A 22,237-nucleotide genomic window follows, 5' to 3' on the forward strand; every position below is an offset into this window, starting at 1 on the left:
TGGCTTCATATAATAAAACTATATTTCTTGTTTACACAACAATTCAGTAATGGTGTTTGACAGGTGGATTTTGACACAGTAATTTAGGAATTCAGGATCCTTCCACCTTGCAGCTCCATTATTCTCTACATCTTCTGAATTCTCCCATCTCAGCCAGGGGATAGGGAAAGCATACAGAGAAGCCTGCGGGAGGATTTTCATTAGCCTGGTTGAGAAGTGGCATATTATCAATTCTACACATATTCTATTGACTAGAACTTAGTCACTTGGCCCCATTTCAATTCTGGGGAGACTGAAAAATGTAATCTATCTTTATGGCCAGGACAAAGAGGAGATAAGTTTGGTGAATGCCTATCCTATGCTGTCTCAATCAGAGAATTAAGTCTTAATGCCCTATGACACCCATGAGATGCAGTGAATTAACTTCTGTCTTATTCATGTAATAATCGAGGCCTCTATGTACTATCCTTAGAAAAATTGAGAAAACCAGCACTTGACTAGTTTTCTGTAGTACTTGGCCAATCTTTGCTATGCCTGCATACTTCAGAAGATGGCTAGAAGATTAAACGGGGCAATATATATAAATACTCTTAAGCTCCATAGGACTATCTGAATAAAAGCTGCTACAGAAGAGAGAAAGAAATGAAGCAGGCTGGGGTTGGGGGCAGTAGAAGGAGCAGCGGCAGGAGAGGTAGTAGGCACTGTGCAAGGTGGTTTCCTTTTCTGCATTTCTTTTTCAATACTTTAAACTTCCTGGTCTACCTGACGATTTCTTAATCCTTCTAGAAGACGCCCTCTGAAGTCACTTTCTCCATAAAGCTTTATTGAACTCTTCCTTCAAGCCCAATGTGTCACTAATTTCTCTATAAACTCCAAGCAACATAATGCATTCCTCAATTGGCACATTTCACGTCTGCAGTTATTTATTCATATACTTACCTCCCACTAAGAACAGAAGTCACTTTGTATTCCTCACCCTTTGCTTGACACATAGTATAAGGCATTTTATTCACATGTTCTGAAAAGCTTTGGGTTTTTTGTCAGAGCAGAGAGTCCTGTTGTCTCTTTGGACTAACTAGAGACTCTATATGCAAGCTTAAGTCCTCTGAGATTCCAGGGCAGGGTCCTCAGGAGCTATCTCATATTTCTCATGCTGATACAGTTCATCCATTGGTGCCATCCATAAACTGGTCCTTAAACACATCCTTAAACTAGACCAGGGGAAAAGTAATCCATGGGAATTTGGTCCCTATGATTGGCAAGCATAGTGATGATGATTTCAGAAACAGGGATATGCTGGTGTAAATGATCCCTGGGGGTTAAGAAGGTTTTCTCACTGCTCCCCAGATTACTCTTCACAGACATCTACATTCAGTACTAAATTTGGGTACATGGTGGCTTGGATATGATGGAGGAGTACACTCTTCCATCACTCCTTGTCTGAGGAAAAAACTTTGTTTCCCAGAATGGCTGGGAGCTATGGTTTGTATCTCTAGAAGAGCTCTGTTGAAAAGATGAAGATAGAGGACTGCATTCTCTATCACTCACTGCTGAGTAAAAGAGATGAGAAATCTGTCTTGCAAACCACCTTTCTCAATTTAGTTGCACTGGAAAATCAAATAAATGTGTGTTTTATCTGCTTAATCTCATGAATTCTATGCAAGCCTAGCCCAGTGACTGACTGTGACAAGCCATCAGAAATATCTTCTTAATTTTATATTTCCCCATTTCACAATTTCTTGATAGATGATTGTATCTGACAGCTTTTAATCCATGTAAGAGTGATCATTGGTGATGAGGGCTTTGGAAGAATTGTAGGTATATTGTCCTCCTCCTTGTGCATCCCTTTACCTGCTTTTTAATCAACCGATATGCCACACACTGACAGAGTCTTTCATTACATGCTCTATTCAGGGCTTCAGTATTTTTTACTGCTAGTACATGATAAACAGCAAAGATGCACCCCCTACTACAAAAACAGATTTATTAATAAATAGCTGACACTTTGTACTTTTGCAGAATACCAAAGCAATTAGTGACAACAGCAGAATGATTTTCAATACCTACAGAGCAAAATATCATATTGATTCAAGCTCAAACCTGTCTCTAAATAAGAGCCAAGGAATTTTCTACTGTATTTGGTCAATTCTTTTAAATAACGGGTGGTAAAAAAGAAAATACATCAGTAAAACTGCTTTAAATGTCCTTCCCCTTGGTTCAACTAGATATATTAGCCAATTTGTCAATATAGAATAACTGGTAGACTAATGGCACCAAAAATTATTTTAGTTTCTTTTTTATCTTATACATATATAAAAGCATATACATGTATTTTATTGACATATCTATAGGCATACAGTTATATATATCACCAATAAAGCTCATCATCTCTGGATTTCATGTAGAATTGAGATGTTCATTTGATTTAAAAGCAGAAGATTCATTGTGCTAGAAAATAGAACATTTAGATCATGAAATCTAAGAATCACAAAGTCATAGGACTATGAGCCAGAGGAAATTCAAAGAGATGGACCGGTCCAGCTTCTTCCCTGGGAAATATGATGTTATTCCTACTCCCAACCTCTCCTAAATCATGCAATATTACAGACGACTCTTTGAATCCAGGGAAAAGAACCTCATTATCCAGCAAATGAGAGTTTGTGATGGATCAAGAATTCCACACTCCCCAGTTCTCAGTGCTTTCCCCAAGAAGAGTGTGCCTACTAAAATCTGAGCACTGTTCTAGGTGCTGGGGAGGCAGCAGAGAACAAACACAGACAACAGTCCTGTCTTCGTGGACCTTTTGTTATTCTCAAAAGAGACTGTCCATAAATAAGTGAGTAAATAAGCCGTATTTTAGGAAGTGATCAATGCTACAAAGAAAAGCAAAGTAAGTAGAATAGGGTATACAGAGGGGCAGGGAAATGGACTGCCATGTTTTGAATATGATGGTCAAGAAAAACCTCACTGATAAAGTGATGAATGAGTAGGGACCCGAAGGAAGGGAAGAAGGGAGTCACATGGCTCTCTAGAGAGAGAGGACTCTGGACAGTGACCCCCGGGTGGAAACACACTTAAGATGCTCACTCATGTGCCTGCTGCACACTTAGTTTTCCTCAGATTTATCTGACCATATTCTATCCCTTTCAACTTCTTCGTTGAAACTGTCTTTTCTTGCTTCTGTCAGAGACTAAGATAGCTCCACAAATCATCACCTGCTTCCGCCATGGCTTCCAAATCTTGGAGCTGTGCCATTTTTGAGTCACTGCCTCCGCTTCTATTTCAGCCTCTCAGTATAATTGTCAACCTCCCCCTCTTCTGTGCCCGGTTCATCTCAGGACACCTCACAGTTCCTCAGCTCAAGGGAGGCATACATATTCTCTCCTGTCACATTCAACATTTGAGGCTTATTTGACCCAATTTTTTTATCTTGAATTTTAGTTTCACCTTATGCCTAATCATCCTTTGAGAGGAGATGAGGTGAAAGGGCTGTAGAGAGACAGGTTACAAAGTGGGTCTGTACTTTAAGTAGAATCGCAAATTAAATATGCCTTTTTATTTGCCCATTACTGGATATCCTCTCTGTGCTAGGCTTCATGCTAGATGTTGGGGATACTGAGATGACCAATCCTCAAAGTGTTTGCAAGAGACAGTTCTTTGCCGTAAGCAATCACCCTGTGTCTAAGGGCAGCACTGTAGGGGCTGCCCACCACCCAGCTCCAATCCAGTCCTCTCCACATGTGAGTCTTTTGGGGGGGATTGTCATGCGTATGTGTGTGCGTTTCAATGTAACCAGCACTGTGCTATGGGCTATATGGCAGAATAAAAAGTAAAATACATGATTTCTCCTAAGGATTTGGCTGTTTAGTTGGTATGACAAGATATAAATATATACCTGGAAAGTTATATAGCAATGCCCCTTGAAAATCATAGTTCAAAACCACAATAAGAATATTAGAACAAAAATTACTTATTCTTGTCCCCAAGCCACTTCCCAACGTTAAACTCATCTACTCAAAGGTAAATCAATAACCACAAAGGAATCAGCAACATTACTGCTGACATGGATTCAGCTGTCCCATCAGTGATTTTCTTTATTTTTTGTTGTAAATAGCAAAAGCAAATTTTCTATGAATTCCATTTTTGGAAGCATCAAGGTGCATCCTTCTTTATAAATCCAGGATCTAATTGTATGTACTCAGGTATAGGAACCCATTAGCCAGTTTTCATTTCCACTAAGGATCTTAGCAGTTCACCTAAATTCCTGTCTTTTCTTTTTTAATTCTACATGCTTGCTATCTGATAAAAGTCATGGAAAATGTCTGCTGTAGGACGTTTTGCTATTTTTTACATTTTTCTGAACATACTTTGCTTCTGACCAGCTTTCCTATCTGAGAATCTTGCTCTGCCTTCTACATTACTCCTATATCGGGAACACTGTCACTGTCCATCTTATTTCTGTCTCTTTCCTTCCACTCCTCTGCTCACTCCTGTTAGTATTCCATGCATGTAAACTGCTCCACCAAGTTTCAGTTCTGTTAAGTTTGAAGTAAATATGTAGAATAATATATTCAGATATTAGCTTTTCTGGTTGAAAAGCTCTAATGAAAAAGGAATACCTGTGCCAAAGCAGCAATATTAAAGTTAGAAATGGAGGAGCAGCTCTGCCTATATGGCGGGTCCAATTTTGCTCAAAAAGATAGGATTCCAATAGGTACAGTTTTCAGGAGTCATCATTTATTTGCAGGCTAACTAGCAAATGTATTATTTATTTATCCTCATGTCAAATTATTCTCTCTGATGTGATTTTGAACATCCTGGGCAACATTAAGTCTGAATTCTTATCTGCTATAACCCAGGATGCTGTGTGCATAGCCATTATTAGTTTGTCCCTTGAGCAGTAGGTAGGATGTAGGATCTTCAGGGGACTATATCTTCCTAAGGATCATCCTATGCAAATCCTAGTGAATCGCCAGGAGTTGCTCAATCTCCTGGCTAATGACCAGATGACCACAGTTGGCCAATCTCCTGGCCAACAACCAGATGACCAGGCAGATCCTGGAGCAGATAATGACATTTCCTTCAGAATGCAGAAAAATCCTGATTCCTCTTGCTCACGATGTTACATTAACAGACATTGCAGACCACAGGAGAAGCCAATATTGGCTCTGGACCTCTGCTTACGGGAAACGGTAATTCACTGACTGTTTTGGTGCCTGACAATCACCTAGCATAAATTAAATGGGGAAGTTAGCACCTTTATTTTTGCCTTTTGTGACTTTTTAAAAAGTCAGATTTCCCTGTTTTTCCTTCGCAAGATAAATTTCAAAGTTTCAGCAAAGTCCAGCATGGGTTTGGTGCTCATATTCTGGCCGCACAACCATGTCCTTGTGTTGCCCAAGCGTGGGTGTGAGGCACATTTGCACGTTATGAAGCATGCTGTCGCTGTTTCAACTGTTCCTGCTCTCATCGCTAAGAGCATGTTTTCTTCAGCCACATGCCCCTGGACTTTTGAGGAATGTAGGACAGCTACAAAGCCTGAAGGGCAGTCATTCTGCAGGGGCATTGTCTGTCCTCTCTACTTTCCATAGTTTTCTCTCTTACCACACTTTAATCTTGTGGGTTAGGAAGGCAGATGGTTAACCAAATGGTGAATTTTGAAGACTCAAAGGAGGAAGTAGGGGTGGAGGTATCTTCTTTACCTGTCTGTAAACATCTTCTATTAATTAGGTTGATAAATATTAACTGAGTATGTATTCTTTGCCATGCCTTGTGCAAAGCTCTATAGGTATCTTCAAAAAGCTTGCAATCTGTTATAGAAATATCCATGTGAATATGCCGTGTAAGCTCATCCACACCTACTGCCATTACAGGGATTTACCCTATCTTCGAGATCTCACTTTACATCCACTTCATCATAATTACTACTCTCTTTTATGTCCTCTCCTATCTTCTAAAGCATGGTGCTTCAAATGTGATATAGTCTGCCTACAGATGGCTGACAAATGTAACATAAAATCTGTTTATTTAGACTCTATTATTCATCCAGGAAGCATGTACTAAGGACTTAGTAGGTTTTGAGGGAAATAAGAAAGAGCTCAAGTACTATCCCTTCACTGCAGGTGTTCGTAACCTGGTTGAAGGGACAGAAGAGATACACGTGAAACCTGGGGCAAATATGTGCAACACAGTGTAATAATCGAGGTAAGTCCCATAGGAGGCCAGACAAGATGGAATAAGTGTGCGTTGGACGGGGGGACAAGGCTGCATGCCAAATTTGGACACCAGAGAGTTTCTTGAAGAGATTTGCAGAGCAGAAGAAAGGCTTCCAACTTCATTAGATCCTAGAGTGGTAGTATGTACTGTTGCTGTTTAACGAGATATACACGGATGGTATTCCGCCATGATTTCTCACACCCACCTCGAAATATGTCATATACAACATGATACAAATATTCAGGATATTTAAGATGATAATTTTATCTTCTAAGTTGTAGCTCTTTCTCTCAGAATTTTTCAAGATGTTGTAGTCAGGCTAGCAGGTGAGACCACTGAGCATACTTGATTTGGGCACATTTTGTGATCTCTAAGGAAGAAACTTGCATTAGTTTAAGAAGTCTTAGCTTAGAATCTATGTGTTATCCAAGGCTGTGGTGGGCACTACTGGACATACAAGAGAGGAAGACACAGGCCTGGCAGTACTAGGAAGAGCACCAAACTAGGGGTCCTTGAGGGTGAATTCAGTTGCATCCTCCAGTTACTAGGGTTATCACTTTGAACAAATAATTTAAGCCATCTCTACCTCAGTTTTCTCATCTATAAAATAGGAATTATTATATTGGCCTTGCTTTCATGATACCTGTAAACATAATATATATCACAGATACAAAAAGCTCTTGTAATTATTGAAGTACTCTCAAAAATGCTTCAGATTTCAATATCTACTTCCACGCGAGTTAAAAAAAATCCTTTACTATCATTATGGATGAATTATTCATTTGGAAAAAACACACACACATATATACACATACTGTATATATATTCAGTTTTTTATGTATTCATATATATATTCACACATCTTTCTTATGTATATATATGTGTGTGTGTATATATATATACATATATATATGTATATACGTGAATGAAACAACTGGGAATCAATTCTAAGTTTAAATTTAATAAATATGCCAAGGCAATAACAGTTTCTGGAATTGCTAACAGATCTGAAAGTACAAGAATGGAATGTGTGGGGGTAACGATGTCCAGAATCCTTGCTGGCAGATACACAGATCCATGTGGGCCTTGAAGGAAGTGAAGAGTGATGGCTTGTTCCACCAAGCTGGGAATATATCTTACTTGAACCTTGAGTCACTGACCTGTGGTTATGTGTGCCCAACACAGCATCCCGATGCCCTTTGAAAAGATCTATTTTTCCACCTCCCTTTGGATAGAGAAGTCAGCAGCCATCTAAGAAGCATGTGTTTTACGTGTTCAGGATGACTATATTCTTAGATAGACAGAGGGAATAAAAGGCTTACTACAGAGTGATTTTATAAGGGCAGAGTCACCTCGATTACAGACTTAAGATTTAACTATCTGAGGTGAATTCATTATAACTCTATTCACTTGGAAACAAAATGTCATTTCTTGTGACCCAATAAACCAAGTGTAATTACTGAAAGTACGTAAATGACAGAACTGAAAATTTTCTCTTCCTGATCATGCTCATAACCAAGAAGCAAATTCACATATCTAAATAACTGATAACTGGGGAGAAACACCCAATAGAGACCAAACACTTTGGACAGAAAGCCGACATTAAAGATCACGTAAAATAGTTAAGTCTTCTGAGAGATCTTGGGCTTTTTGACAACTGTAAGATTCTAAGGTGAGTTTCTCTATCCCTTAGGAAATATTTAACTCACATTGAAATTTATTTGAAGAGACAGAAACCTGGGGACTATGACTGAAAATGCCTGGCATTGCCCTTTGCCCTCTAAAGCAAGAGATTTGACCCTTTTAAACATTACCAGTGACTTCCCACAATTCCTTCCTTTCAGGGATTTCAATCCTTTGCGGTGCAAAGATTACAAACAAATAATCCTCTGATTACTTCTAATGAAAACACTTATAAAATTCTTCATATGATAGTCAAGTGAAGTCAAGTATACCATTCTGTGCTTATTCGGGAACCACCAAGTCAGTCTTTTCTCTCTTTCAGCTTTTCACTGTTGAATACTCAATTTTTAAGCATTATTAGGAGAAAAAAAATTATTCTGTTAAGCATTTCTCCCAGTGAAAATCTGCCTAAATGACTTCTTATTCATAAAATGATGCCAATTCCTTTCCTAAAACTGTATGTACCACTCAATGATATATGATTAGAAATTATGAGACCAATTTTCCAAAGGTGCTTCTTAATTTGCATCAGCAAAAAAAGAGTACTTATAATTGTCCATGCAAATCAAGGACTTTCATATGCAAATACTTATGTGTGGATGTAATTATGCTGCTCCAATACACAGACTGAGATTTTAATCTGTTATACAAGTAAGTGTGTAAATACGCATTTGTATTTTTAGTTACACTAGAAAAAAAAGTGTCCACGTGTGTAACCATTGATAGGAACAGAAATGAAAGAACCAGCAAGGGTCACCTGTTATATTACAGATAAAGTTATTTTCACCAGCCAACACATTATAAACAGAACTGCCTTTCTCTTCTCACCCACATGCCCTGTCACAGAATCTTTATCATTGAACCAGACTTCATCTTCTATTATAATAAATTCACTCTGTGGAGCTTAGTTACCCTCACTTTGCATTTTGGTTACCATTGAGTCTACCCATCCTCCATCCTTTCAGACATGTCTGAACTCCTCTATTGTTTGAGTTGGTTTCCCAGTAGATGCCTCAACCTCTTATAAATCTAACTATGCAATTGATGCTGGGGAAGGAGATGCCACTTGGTCAAGTTAACAGAAGCTCAGGTCTAGCCCAAGTGGAAAGTATGTTATAAAAATGTTTGCCCAAGGCTGTCTCATCTGTCATATACTTTCTGAGAAATCATAGTTACTCCAGGGCAAATAATTTTTAAAGGGATGATATTTTGTTCTAAAAATCTAAGCTATTCTGCCAACACAAAACTAAAGACTTCTATACCACAACAAATGAACAACTCTCACCCTGGGGAAGCTTTTTCTCCACACAATGAAGCAGTATAAAGAGACAGATCTACTTACTGGAGAGGATGCCGGTACTAATTGACAAGGTGGCTCATTTTAGTTTGACCCAGAGAGGCTATTTCACTGGATGGCTAAATCATGAAGCGTTGTCAAACCAGGAACATTTCTCCTTCCTTCCCCCACTCCCCCATGAATAGTGAAAACTAATGACTAGAATAGATTCGCCTCGTTTGACTATACATCATACCCTATTTTACAAAAATCTGAAAAAGAGAAAGCTTTACAAGTGACAGCTAGTGATCGTCTAACTGGAAAACTTGATGATATAAGCTGTGACTGTTTTCAATCTGAATGTGTAGCTCATGGTCTGAATAATTATATTTACTTTCTTTCAGGAGCAAGAAGAAGCTAGGATGATGTGACCTAGATGAAAGATATTAAAATTACTAGAACATTTAAATGGTTTAATGGGGACAGCAAGACTGAACATTGAAATAGCGGACATCATTAGAGCAAGCCACAGCATAAGAAAAGAAAAATGGCTAATTCTAAAGAAGTTTCTGAGAACACGAACTGTCCATGGGTTACATAAGAGATTCTAGGGTTTCCGAGAACTATTTGGGAGAAATAAGAGGAAAGACTGGTGAATGTACAATTGTTTTTGCAATTGTTATTAAGATGCTATTCTTATCTCCACACTGGTGTAGCCTGAAGTATGTGAATTACAATAATAACAATATTGCCAACTTCTACTGCATCAGTACAATTAAGCCTTCCAAAGTACTTTCATGGATAAAACAACATTATTAATTTTGCTGAAATCTAAAATGGTCATTAGACATTCAGATCTGGTCCTACTTCAATCAAGTTTAACCCTGGGTAATAGGACAAAGAGTTGTAATAGGTTATTGCTGGAAGAGCCATAGGATTTCATGAAACTCAGTACATGTAAAAGTTCACAAAAAAATATTTTGAGGAAAAAAGCAAAAAAGCATTTAAAAATTTTATTGGACTCAAAACTTTCATTTTTGCATCTTATTCCTGTGGCAGCAGTACCAGTCTGCTATCTCAGGAATCTGGGCTGGAAGCTACAGAGCTCTGCGTGGATGGTAAGGAGAGAGTTAGAACAGAATAAAAATCAGATGGTAAATGAAAGGCATGTGTTTGTCCTTTCAGAGGAGCATACCGGATAAACACAAACACAATGTTGAACCAGGCATCATTCTGCTTATAAATGTGCATTTTTCATCACAGTGAGGGACATTTGTATTATGGTATCTTGCAGGTGATATAGACAAAACAGAAGGAGAACTCTGGCTTCCTGGTAGTGTAATATGTTGCTCCATGGAACCAGGGAAAACCATCAGCTCCACTTTACTAATTTGAGGCGAGGAAATAATATAACTGTAAAAATATAGAGCAAAGCCTAATCCCCACTGTCTAACTACAGAATATTTCTCTCGTTTTAAAGACAGTTATAGAGATATAATTTATCATTCATTCTTGTCATTTAAGTAGATGCATTCAGATAATTTCCAAAGATTGTTATTAATGGAACTATATGAGTATCAGTCAAAAATATCACAAAATTCAATGTTAATCCTTTGTCTGATACAATTTAAAAGAGAGTTTGATCTTGCATGCTGCCAACCAGCCCCCAGCCTTGCATTGTGCTCTCCCTCTGATTTCCATCATAGACAATTTTATCTCTCAGAAGAGCCTGAAGTATAATCACATTGTAATACAACAGGGGTTGTATGTACTTATAAGCAAATACTTCTCTTTGAGAAAAAACCTCTCTTGGTCTTATACCCTACTGGGACTGGCAGGCCCACCAGCTCCTGCCACTCAGCACAAATACATCTCAGCATCAAGTAGTTAATAGATACTGACACATGAAGAGCTTTGCCTTAATAGATCTGTATTTATATCTAGCTTGTTTCAAGTTCAATTTGCAAGGGAGCCTTATCTTGGTTGCTATCAAATATGCTACTTACCCTGCCATTTCCACTTGACAGCACCTGATGGTACAGATCTCATTTCAGTGAAACCCACAGCTACCTTCACCACTTGCACATGGCTTTGGGGCTATCACATTATCACATCTTATATTCACACTGTTTCGTGTTTCCTTCCCCTCATCTACCTGGCCAATCTTATTTACCGTCAATGCTCAGCTCAAAGGTTACCTTCTCTACCAAGCCTTCCTTGACCTTGAGACTCGTGTAATTGACCATACCCTTTCTTGGAACACTGCCTTGAACACATTTCAAACAGAGCAACTTTGACACATTTTGGCTTTTATTTATTTATGGCCTTGTGTGTCTCCAATTAGGATTTAAGATCTTTGAAGACAGGAATTGGGCTGTGTCCATGTTTGCATTCCCACCACAAAGCACTACGCCTGCACATAGTGAGTGCTCAGTACATGCATCTTCACGACATCTTTGCAGAAATGAGAGATATTTTTTTGCTTATATTAGGATTTAGTTTTAAAAGAAACTCTATTAACAACTATTCTTCTATACCTTTTCTATCTGCATTTTTGGTATGTCTCCATTTTCATTATATTTGTTCCTGTAAGGGGGAAGAAATTTTCCTCTATCCTTCCAGGTTCTTCTGGCTGGTCTAAGAATTAAACTGGCATTCTATAGACTAAAAGGAGAAAATCAAATGAGTTTAATGACATGTATACATGGGAGAAACCAAGGAAAACTGAGTAACTTGACAAAATGGCCAAAGCCACCACCTTAAATACCATCTTCAGCTAAAGACAAAAGAAGATGTTGTGGGTAGTGGCCTGGGATTTCAAATGGGAAGAAGGTAATTCATATGGAAATGGAAAAGCAAATGTTTTGTGACAAATGTTTGCCATGCCTTGCAGAAACAATGGGACATGGAGAGGACTTTGATCAAATGGGCTTTGCTAGGTTCCTCCCTGTCTACCAGACCCAGTTCATATTATACCATAGTTATCTATGGTGATAGCTCCTTTCTGGGATACGCCTTCTAAAACTCTTTTAGGCAGTTAGGAGGAAAGTCAAAGTTTCTTCCAGAGTCTTCTGTTATTAAAAATAATCAAACAAAATAGATACATTTTGGGGTAGCAAATTCTACTCTCCTACATGCTCAAGATTTTTCAAAATCCTTAATTGGTTTCAAATAAGACAGTCAACTAAGCAGGGCAATGTGATAAACTCTGGAGTCATAGAATTAGTCCAATAACAAGGCTTGCAATAAAAGTCACTCATCACTTATCCAAAAAGTGCAATTTGTCAGTCCTGTCACTTCACCAAGTGTCTGAGCATTATTGGGAAGCAAGTATGAGTGAGTGTTTGATCTCATTTCCCTTCTTCTTCCCTTTGTACATTGATTAAGTCAGCAAACAATTGAGAGCCTGTGTATCATATACCATGCTAGGCACTAGAGATTCAAAAAAGAAAAAAAACTAATAAAACAGTCTCCCTGGCCTAAAGGAGCTCATTTTCTAGAAAATTAGTTTAGTGTCACAAAACCTCTTATGTATGAGAAAAGTAGTCCCTATTCCAAAGGAGCTCATTGTCTAGAAAAGGAGTAAATTGATGCAAAAACCTATTACAATGTGTATGATAAGAGTTATGATGGAGATAAACACAGAAACCAAAAGACAAGGAATAAGGGGACTTCAGGGGGGCCTTCCATTTATAATCCCCTGTAGAGTTCCTAGAATGATGTCTGTGTGAACAACAGGAACTATATCATTTGGTTCTTGAATCTATTTTTGAATTGACATCAAAAGGTCTCTTATTTTCATTAAAATTCTATTGGATCTATCCAAATGAAAAAAATAAACAGGAAGGCCCTATTCTATGGGATATCAAGGCATTTTCTTTGCCTTATTTAAGTCTATGAGGTTTCTTAGTCCATGTTATTTTAATTGATCTAAATACTCTTACAGTATTTGCATTGGTTGTCACATTGAATTGACCATTAATCCAGATATCCTTACTCTATTTAACTTCATTGTCAGATTGGATTGCTCATGGAGCACTTTAGCTAAATGTTTGATGAGCAGCCACAACATGAATGACTATTTGTCCAATATTTGCTTGAGAAAGTCTAGCGATAGGGACACTATCACTATACTGGAGGCATCCAAAGTTATAAAGCTGACTTTGGAGCTTATCTCAATCAACTCTGGTGGTGAGTCTTGGAAGCCAGCTTCACCAGCTGGTTATACAGGGAAAACTTGAATATGGAGTGACCTTACCCAAGTGCACTTACCCTAGAGGGAAAAAGTGAATGCAGCAGTCAATAGAAATGTGTGTGTGTGTGTGTGTGTGTGTGTGTGTGTGTGTGTATGTGTGTATGTAGGGATTTAAGTATGGGAGGAGATATTTGGAGTCTGACTAACACCAGAGGCTGGAAGAGTTTGGAAAGAGAGCAGAATCATGCCATATGGTGGTATAAATGAACCACTGACAGTGCTTGGATTTTATGTTCTCTCAAAAGCTGGAAATGTGGGAAGGATAACTATGGTTAAATGGCTATGAAGACAATTTTAGTGACAGCTTCTGAAACTGGTAACTCAGCTTCTGTTACATAGTTTTTTTTGCTAATCTTAAGCATTTTTGTTTTGAAAAAAAAATTCTAAAACTTAAACTAGCAGTATGGGTAAGCTAACCCCAAGTATAACTGTTTTTATTTCATTTATTTGACTTTTTAGGAGGCCAACTATTTATTTAAATATTCTTTCTTGTTCAGAGACATAACATAAACATATAAAAATGGTCTGGCTGGGTTTGAGTTATTGGTATGAAATAAGCAACTTGGATATTCTATAAACATCTTGAATTAGTAATCCTTCTTCAACCAACAAATAGCACTGGGAACTGAAATCAAAATTAAAATGCTGCTTAAATCATTAAACACAATTCCCTTACTTTGTGTAACAGCTAGAGTCTGTCTTAAGCAACATGAGGTCTATAGATGTGTCTAGAAACTGTCAGAAATTGGCATGTACATACAACTTGTTCCACTTTATCTCTAGGGACCATAAGTCTTGTTAGTTAATCATTCTGAGTTGAAGACCAATTATCTCCAGATTATATCTCTTGTACACTCTCACAAAAAACAGCAAAGCCATCAACTTACATTTGGGAATCCCTGAGCTGCATGAGACAACATTCTTTTTCTTATTCCCTTAGTTAATTTACTAATTCAACAAAATTTAAGAGTCCACTATGAGCCAGGAACTGTGTTAGGCACCAAAAAACGAAACGTGTATAGAAGTCTAGCATGATGGCATAAGGAAATCAACAAGTCCCCTCCCCAACAAGTGACTACAAAGGTGTACAAAACTGTGAAAACAGTTTAGCACTCTGGAAGTGACCACAAGCATAGGAAAAAACCCAAAATATTTGTTTATGAGAACTATTGAATAGCAAATGGAAACAATGGGAATCTGTAACGTTCTTGCCTAGAACTGCTCCCATCCCTGGTTCCCCATTGTGAAAGTTCAACCAGGGTGGAGCAGGCTGTGAAAACCAGCAGCCTCACTGCCACTGCAAGTGGTTTTAAAGATCACGTAATTTGGAGTGTTGTCACTGTGGACTTACAAACTAGCTGGGGATGTTAACAGGGATTTCTAGAAGATTAGGCGGCCACATGAGGCTTGATAATTTCTCCACATATGCTGGAATGACCCAAGGCCATGTGCATATGCAGCATAGTCTAAAGTGAGTGCAAGCTACTGACATATCCCTAGTTGATGGAACATAAGTGCAAACTCAGAGGAGACATGAGAGGGACTATCAGAAAATTGAAGCATGGGAGCATTGAAATCTGGCTAAATTATGAATGTGGTCCCAATCCACACACAGATCCATCAGCAAAAAATGGAAGACTTATTGGTTTGGGGCATTTGGGCACAACCTCTTAAAATCTCTGTCTTTGAAGATACAGGTCAACACCTAGGAATATAAATTTAAAACTAAAACAAAAAATAAAACTGATCAGAGACATCAACGACTCCACATTGTAGAGGAGAGAGATTTCACAGATTTAGTCTAGGCAAGTTGTGTTTATTAACATATAAACAAACAAAAACAATAGCAACAATCCTCAAGGGGAATGATGGATCAGAACCCAGAGTTGCTAAAATATAGCATCTAAAATGTTCAGTATTCAACAAAATATTATGACATGTGCAAAGAAAAAAGAAGCATGACCCATACTGAATTAAAAAAAATCTTTTGATAGATAATTTATCTGTGTCCCCAGATGTCAGATGTAGCGGACAAAAATGTTCAAGGAACTATAATAAATTTGTTCAAAGAACAACAGGAAACCATGTTTAAAGAATTAAAGGAAAGTATGTCAACAGATCAACAAATGGAGAATCTCAATAACAGCAAAAAATAGGAATTTAAAAACAATGAAAATTTTGGAATTGAAAAAATCAATAACTAAAATTTAAAATTCATTAGAGGAGCTCAGCACTATATTTGATAGGGCATAGGAAAGAATCAGTGAGCATGAACATAGATCAATAGAAATTATCCAATCCGAAGAAGAGGGAAAAAATGATTGAGAAAAATGAAGAGTCTCAGAGATATATGAAAAAATATGAAGCTAACCAATAGATGTGTTATGGGAGTCACAGAAAGCGCACAGAGAGAGATGGAGCTAAAAAATTGACAAAATAATGGCAAAAATAGCCTTAAGTTGATGAAAGTCATTAATCTACAAATCTCAGAAGCTCAACAAAACTCAAGCAGGCTAAACACAAAAAGAGTCATACCTTGACACGCCATTGTCAAATTACTGAAAGACAAAGACAAAGAAATCTTGAAAGCAGCAAGAGAAACAACTCATCACATACAGAGGAACAATGAAAGGATTAACAGCTGACTTCTCCTCAAAGAAATGTATGCAGAAGACATTGAAATAAAGGGCATATTCAAAGTGCTGAAAGGGAACAAATATGTCAAGTACATATTCTACAGCAGCACAATTACTTGTCAAATATGAAGCTGAAATAAAGATATTTGCAGATACAGAAAGACTGAGAAAAATTCATCCCTAGCAGACCTAAATTACCAAAAATACAAAAGGAAATCTCTCAAGCTGAAAGGAATTGACACCAGAAGGAAGCTCAACTCCAAAAGCAGAAATGAAGAGCACTAAAATGGTAAATGATTGGGTAAATAAAAAAACTCTATAAATGTGTATTTTATCATTTTTTCTCTTAAATTTTTAAAAGATATAAGACTGAATAAGGCAAAAAATATAATTGTTTTTTCTGTTTACAATATATAGATATAACATATATAAAAAATCTTAGCACTAAGGAGGGACAAAAGAAGATATACTGAAGCAAAGAGTCCACATTTCACTGTAATTAAGTTAGTATTATTTTGAAGTAGATTGGGAGATAAGACACATATTTTAATTCTGAAAGCAACTGCTAAGAAAATAAAATATATAGTAAGAAAAATCAACATAGGATTTAAAATGGCACTTGTAAGATATTGACCTAAAAAAGACAGTAAAGGAGGAAAAGAGGAACAAAACAAAACAAATATCAAAATGGTAGAGGTAAAGCCAAACATACCAATAATTACATTAAATGTGAGTAGTCTATACAACCCCACTCAAATAACATAGATTGTCAGACTGGGTTAAAAACCAAACCCCACTAAATGCTGTCTACAAGAGACACACAGTAGATTTAAAGACATAAATATGTTGAAAATAAAATAATGAAAAATAAAATATATAATTTTAAAATAGTGACCATAAAAGAGCTGGAGTTTCTATATTCATATCACACAAAAGCAACTTTAAGACAAGAAATATTACTGGAAACAAAGACAAACATTTCATAACAATAAAAACATCATCAAGGATATATAAATATTATAAATACACATACGCCTAACAATAAAGCTCCAAAGTACATTGAAAGGAGAAGTAACAATTTAATAACAATAGTTAAATATTTCAATAGCCTATGCACAAAAACTGATAGAAAAACTAGAAAGAAATCAGCAAGGACATAGAAGAATGGAATAACACTATCAAACAACTTGCTCCAATCAACAACAATGGAACACTTCAACCAATATCTGCAGAATGCACACTTTTCAAGCACGAGCACACATAAAACATTCTCCAGGATAGACCACTTGCTGAGTGTTAAAACAATTGTCAAAAAGTTTAAACAATTGCAAATATACTAAGTATAGTCTCTGACTGCTCTAAATTGGAAATCCACGACAGAAACAAATCTGAGATAACCTCAATATATGGACATTGAAAACACACTTTAAATAACTCAGGGGGCAAAGGAGAAATCATAAAATAGTTTGAGCCATTGAAACTATGAACATGTCATTTCAAAATTTACAGGATGTAGCTTAATTCTTAGAGGTTCTGAATCTTTAAATGTACATATTAGAAAAGAAAAAAAGGTCTCAAATTAATCTTCTAAGCTTCAACCTTAGCAAATTATAAAGAAAAAAGCAATCAAACTCAAAGCAAGAAGGAAGAAAATAATAAACATTAGAGTAAATCAACGAAATAAAACAACAGAAACACAATAGAGAAAATCAACAAAACCAAAGCTCATTCTTTTAAAACATAAATAAATTTGATAAACCCTTAGCTAGCCTGATTAAGAAAATAAAACAAAAGTAACAAATTACCAAAATCAATAATGAAAAAGGGGCATCACTACCTTCTCTGCAGAAATTAAAATGTTTATGAGGAAATAGTAGCTTAACTAACCGGCAACAAATTAGACAAGTCAGACTATACAGACAAATTGCTAGAAAGATACAGATTACCAAAATTAACTCAGAAAAAGAAGAACCTGAATAGATCTACAACATGAAAGGAAATTGAATTATTAATCAAAAATATTCTCATAGAGAAAATTTAGGCACAAGTGGCTGCTTCACTGATAAATTATACCAAATGTTTAAAGAAATAATACCATTCCTCGACAAGCTCTTCCAGAAAATTGAAGGGAATATTTCCCAAGTCATTGTTTAAGGCCAGTATTACTATGACAACAAAAACTTACAAAGACATCAAGAAAAGAATTCTATAGACCAATAGCTATCATGAATAGAGATGTATAAATCTTTAATAAAATTATAGCACGCTGAATTCAGCAACATATAAGGATTATACATCATCGCCAAGTGGAATTTATACCAGGAATGCAAGTTTGGCTAAATATCTGAAAATCAACTAGTGTAATGCACCATATTAATGAAAGAAAGGACAAAATTCACATGGTAATCCCAATCAATGCAAAGACCTTGGGAAAAAAATTCAACATCTTTTATAATAAAACTTCACTACAAACTAGGAATAAATGAGGTCTTCCTTAAGAAAAACATCAAAGAACTTACATCTAACATCACACTTGATGAAAGACCCAAGGCTTTACCCTAAAGGTGAGGAAAAAGGGAAACACGTTCTAATCTGTTCTCTTCATTTCTATTCAACATTTTACTGGCAACTTTAGCTGATACATTAAGGCAAGGAGAAGGAGGAGGAGTATGGGAGGGGAAGAAATGAAAAGAATTCAAATCTGAAGAAATAAAATTTGCAGATAACATAATCCTATGCGTAAAGAATCCTAAGGAATGCCCTTTCTCCTCCCCACACAAAATTTACTAGAATGAATAAATGAGTTTAACAAGGTCATAAGATACAAAAATAATACTTAAAATCAATTTAATTCTATATACTAGCAATGAGCAATCAGAAAATAAAATCAGGAAAACATTTCTACTCAAAATAGCATCAAAAAGAATAACATACACTGAAATAAATTTAACATACGATGTACAAGATTTGTATAGTGAATACCATAAAACATTACTTGAACAAATTAGATTTAAATAAATGAGGACATATGCCATATTCATGGATTAATATTTTTCCCCAAATTGATGAAGTTTTTCCCAAAACTGATGTATAGATATAATGAAATCCTTTTCAAAATCTCTGCAGGATTTTTTTCTAGAAAACAGCAAGCTAAATTTGAAATTCAAAGACCTAGAATAGCCGAAACAATTTTGCAAAAGAATAAATTTGGAAGGCTTAAACTACCAAATTTCAAAATTTACTATAAAGCAACAGTAAAGAGAGACAGTGTGGTATTGACATAGCATAAGCACATAGATCAGTGAAACTGAATTGAGAGTCCAGAAATAAACCCTTATGTTTATGGCCAATTTTTTTTTGACAAAAGCAATTCAATTATATTTTAAACCAATAGTATTGGTATAATTAGATATCCGCGTGCAAAAGAATGAATTTAGATGCTTATCAAAAGTTCACCCAGAATCAACTACTGACCTAAATGTAACAGCTAAAACTATTAAAATTCTTCAAAGAGAACATATGTGTAATATTTCAAGACTCTGGGTTAGGCAAAGAGTCATTAGATACAAAATCAAAAGCTCGAGACATTTATATATATATATATATAGTATTTCATTAAAATGAAAAACATTTCTACTTCAAAAGACACCACTAAGAAAATGAAAAGACAAAGCAGACTGGGAGAAAATATTTGGATAACAAATATCCGATAAAGGACTTCTATCATAATATATATTATATAATATAGTATCAATACATAGTTTAATAACGTGATATAGCATACTATTGTATAACATAATACTATATCACAACTCACAAAGAAAAGTGACCTAAAAGTCACAAAAACATACATACCAAAAACATGTGCAAAGAGTTATAAGCACATGAAATAAGCACACGAAAATTTGCTACGCATTATTAATCATTAGGAAATCAGACTAAACCCAGAATGAAATACCTTTACATACTTATAAGAATGATTATAATCAAAAAGTCTGATCATAGTAAGTTTTCGGCAAGTTGTAGAGAAACTGGAACCCCCACACACTGCTAGTGGAAATGTAAAGTAGTAGAGCCCTTTTCAAAAACAATTTGACAATTTCTTAAATTGAAACATAAACTTACTGTGTGAGCCAACAATTTCACTCTTAGTAATCTACTACAGAGAAATGAAAATGTGCCCACACAGTGATTTATACACAAATATTCATAGAAGCATTTTTTGTAATGGCCAAAAACTAAACAATCCAAATATGCATCAAACGCTAAAGGGATAATATAACAAAATATAGTATATATCCATGCAATCAGCTATTCAGTAATATAAACAAATGAAATATTGATACATGCTACAACATGTATGAACTTTAAAAATCTTATACTAAGTGACAGAAGCCCAATGCCAAAAACTGCTTATCGTAGGCGTTCAATTATATGAAATGTCTAAAAAAGGTAACTTTATAGAGACAGAAAGCAGATCAATGGTTATTCTCATTCCATAATAACCCATAATATGTTATATTCCATAATAATAACAGCAAATGAGCTCGAGAGAAATTTTCAGAGTGACGGAAATTTCTATAACTGGATCATGGTGACAGTTGCACAACTCTACAAACTCAATAAATATCATTGATTTATATAATTATAAAAAATGAATAAGGAGAAATTTCTATCCTCGAACCCACCATTAACCCATTTTGATGGATGCAGAACGAAGTACCCAGATGTGGTCTTGCACAAATGCAAATAGCTAGATTTTTTAAAGAATATCCGTAATGTTGGAACTTAAATCCAATATTGAAATGACAACTTAGCATGTACAAATCCAGTCAATATTATTTGAAGCCATGCAAATAAAAGTTTTGTAGATGCTCCAAAATATTTGAATGACATGTTACTTCTTTCTGAAAGAATATAGAATATAGAAGTTTTTGAAGCTAGGTTAGCTTACTTCAGCATCATTCATTGAGAACCTAATGAATGGCAAGGACTATGGTCCTTCTGAGAGTTTGAACGTGACAAAGGTCCACCTCCTTTACAAGTCCTGCTCTTCTATGTACTACTTATGGACCTTGGGGAAAATACTTGACCCCTCTGAGTACCAGTTCCCCTCTTTGTAAAATAGGGATTCAATGAGAAAACATATGTGAACTATGTAGTAGGTGCTTAGAAAATGTTTCATGCTAACTATATTTCCAAAATAAATGGAAAGTGGAGGAGGTACATGCTTGTGGTTTTAATAATCGTGGCTTTTTCAGGGAGTTGCAACTGAATGCTAGCTTCATTATAGGGATTTGGAAAAAGTAACAGATGTTTTTTGAATAGAAACCTGCTGAGATAAGCCATCCAAAGTGTCCAACCAGGTAAATGGAATGAATCATGATTGACATTATTTCTTACCTGTGGAGTTTCACTGTTGTTTTCCAAATTTGGAGCTTTGTATCTGAAAACAAGCACAGCAGAATGTCAAGGAGCTGTTCCTCTCAAAGCCACAAAGCTATCTGGGTTTCCTGGAAGTTCCTGAGAGTCAGAGCTCCCAGGTTGGGAATCAGAACAATAGATAGCAACTGCAACAGGCATAGCAGCAAAAGATCCTAGGAAGGGCAGAAAGAGAAATGCCTGGCAATTCAGTCAAGGCACAACGCAAAATCCTGAGGAGACACTGGTGCTTAATTAAACCCAACCGAACAAATGTTTTGTGAAGCTTAACTTGTGTCTAAAATTATTCCAGGATTTAAAAGTATGGAGTCAATACAAGACCTGGACCTTGCCTTCAAGAAGCTCAGAGATGTGTAGGAGAGATAGAAGTTAACAAATAATTATGTGTGTGAGAAATGCAATAATGGGAATATGTACAAGGAAAGAACAATCATTTCTGCTTAGGCCACCCAATTTTCACAAATTAATTTTTTTACAATCCAATTTTTACAACAATTGAAAAGGATTTTCATGGATCAAGAAAAATTCTCAAAACCTTGCAATATGACAAAACTTTAGAGCTGATTTAGCAATGCATTTTCCAGGGAAAATTTTCTTTTGAACTGACAGTGCTAGAAATGTAAAACCAAATTAGTTTCAATAAAATAGACAAGCTTTGAGAAAAGTAAGAGTGATGCTGGGCCTCAGAGATGGCCAGACAACTGTGTAGTCTCAGGATTTCTCTCCTCC

At 36.1% G+C, this 22,237-nt stretch overlaps 1 protein-coding gene across 7 annotated transcripts in view; it reads right to left on the reverse strand.

The window, feature by feature from the left end:
* TDRD15 (tudor domain containing 15) overlaps positions 1 to 22,237 on the reverse strand; it is a 455,155-nt gene that overhangs the window by 42,835 nt on the left and 390,083 nt on the right. For all 7 annotated transcript variants that reach the window (XR_011504157.1, XR_011504167.1, XR_011504166.1 and 4 more), the window contains one exon: positions 21,470 to 21,512. The gene's annotated coding sequence lies outside the window, so the exon portion shown is untranslated. The remainder of the gene's footprint in view (positions 1 to 21,469; positions 21,513 to 22,237) is intronic.

Source organism: Equus asinus, chromosome 6 (genome assembly GCF_041296235.1).
Source record: "Equus asinus isolate D_3611 breed Donkey chromosome 6, EquAss-T2T_v2, whole genome shotgun sequence".
NCBI classification, from domain to species: domain Eukaryota; kingdom Metazoa; phylum Chordata; class Mammalia; order Perissodactyla; family Equidae; genus Equus; species Equus asinus.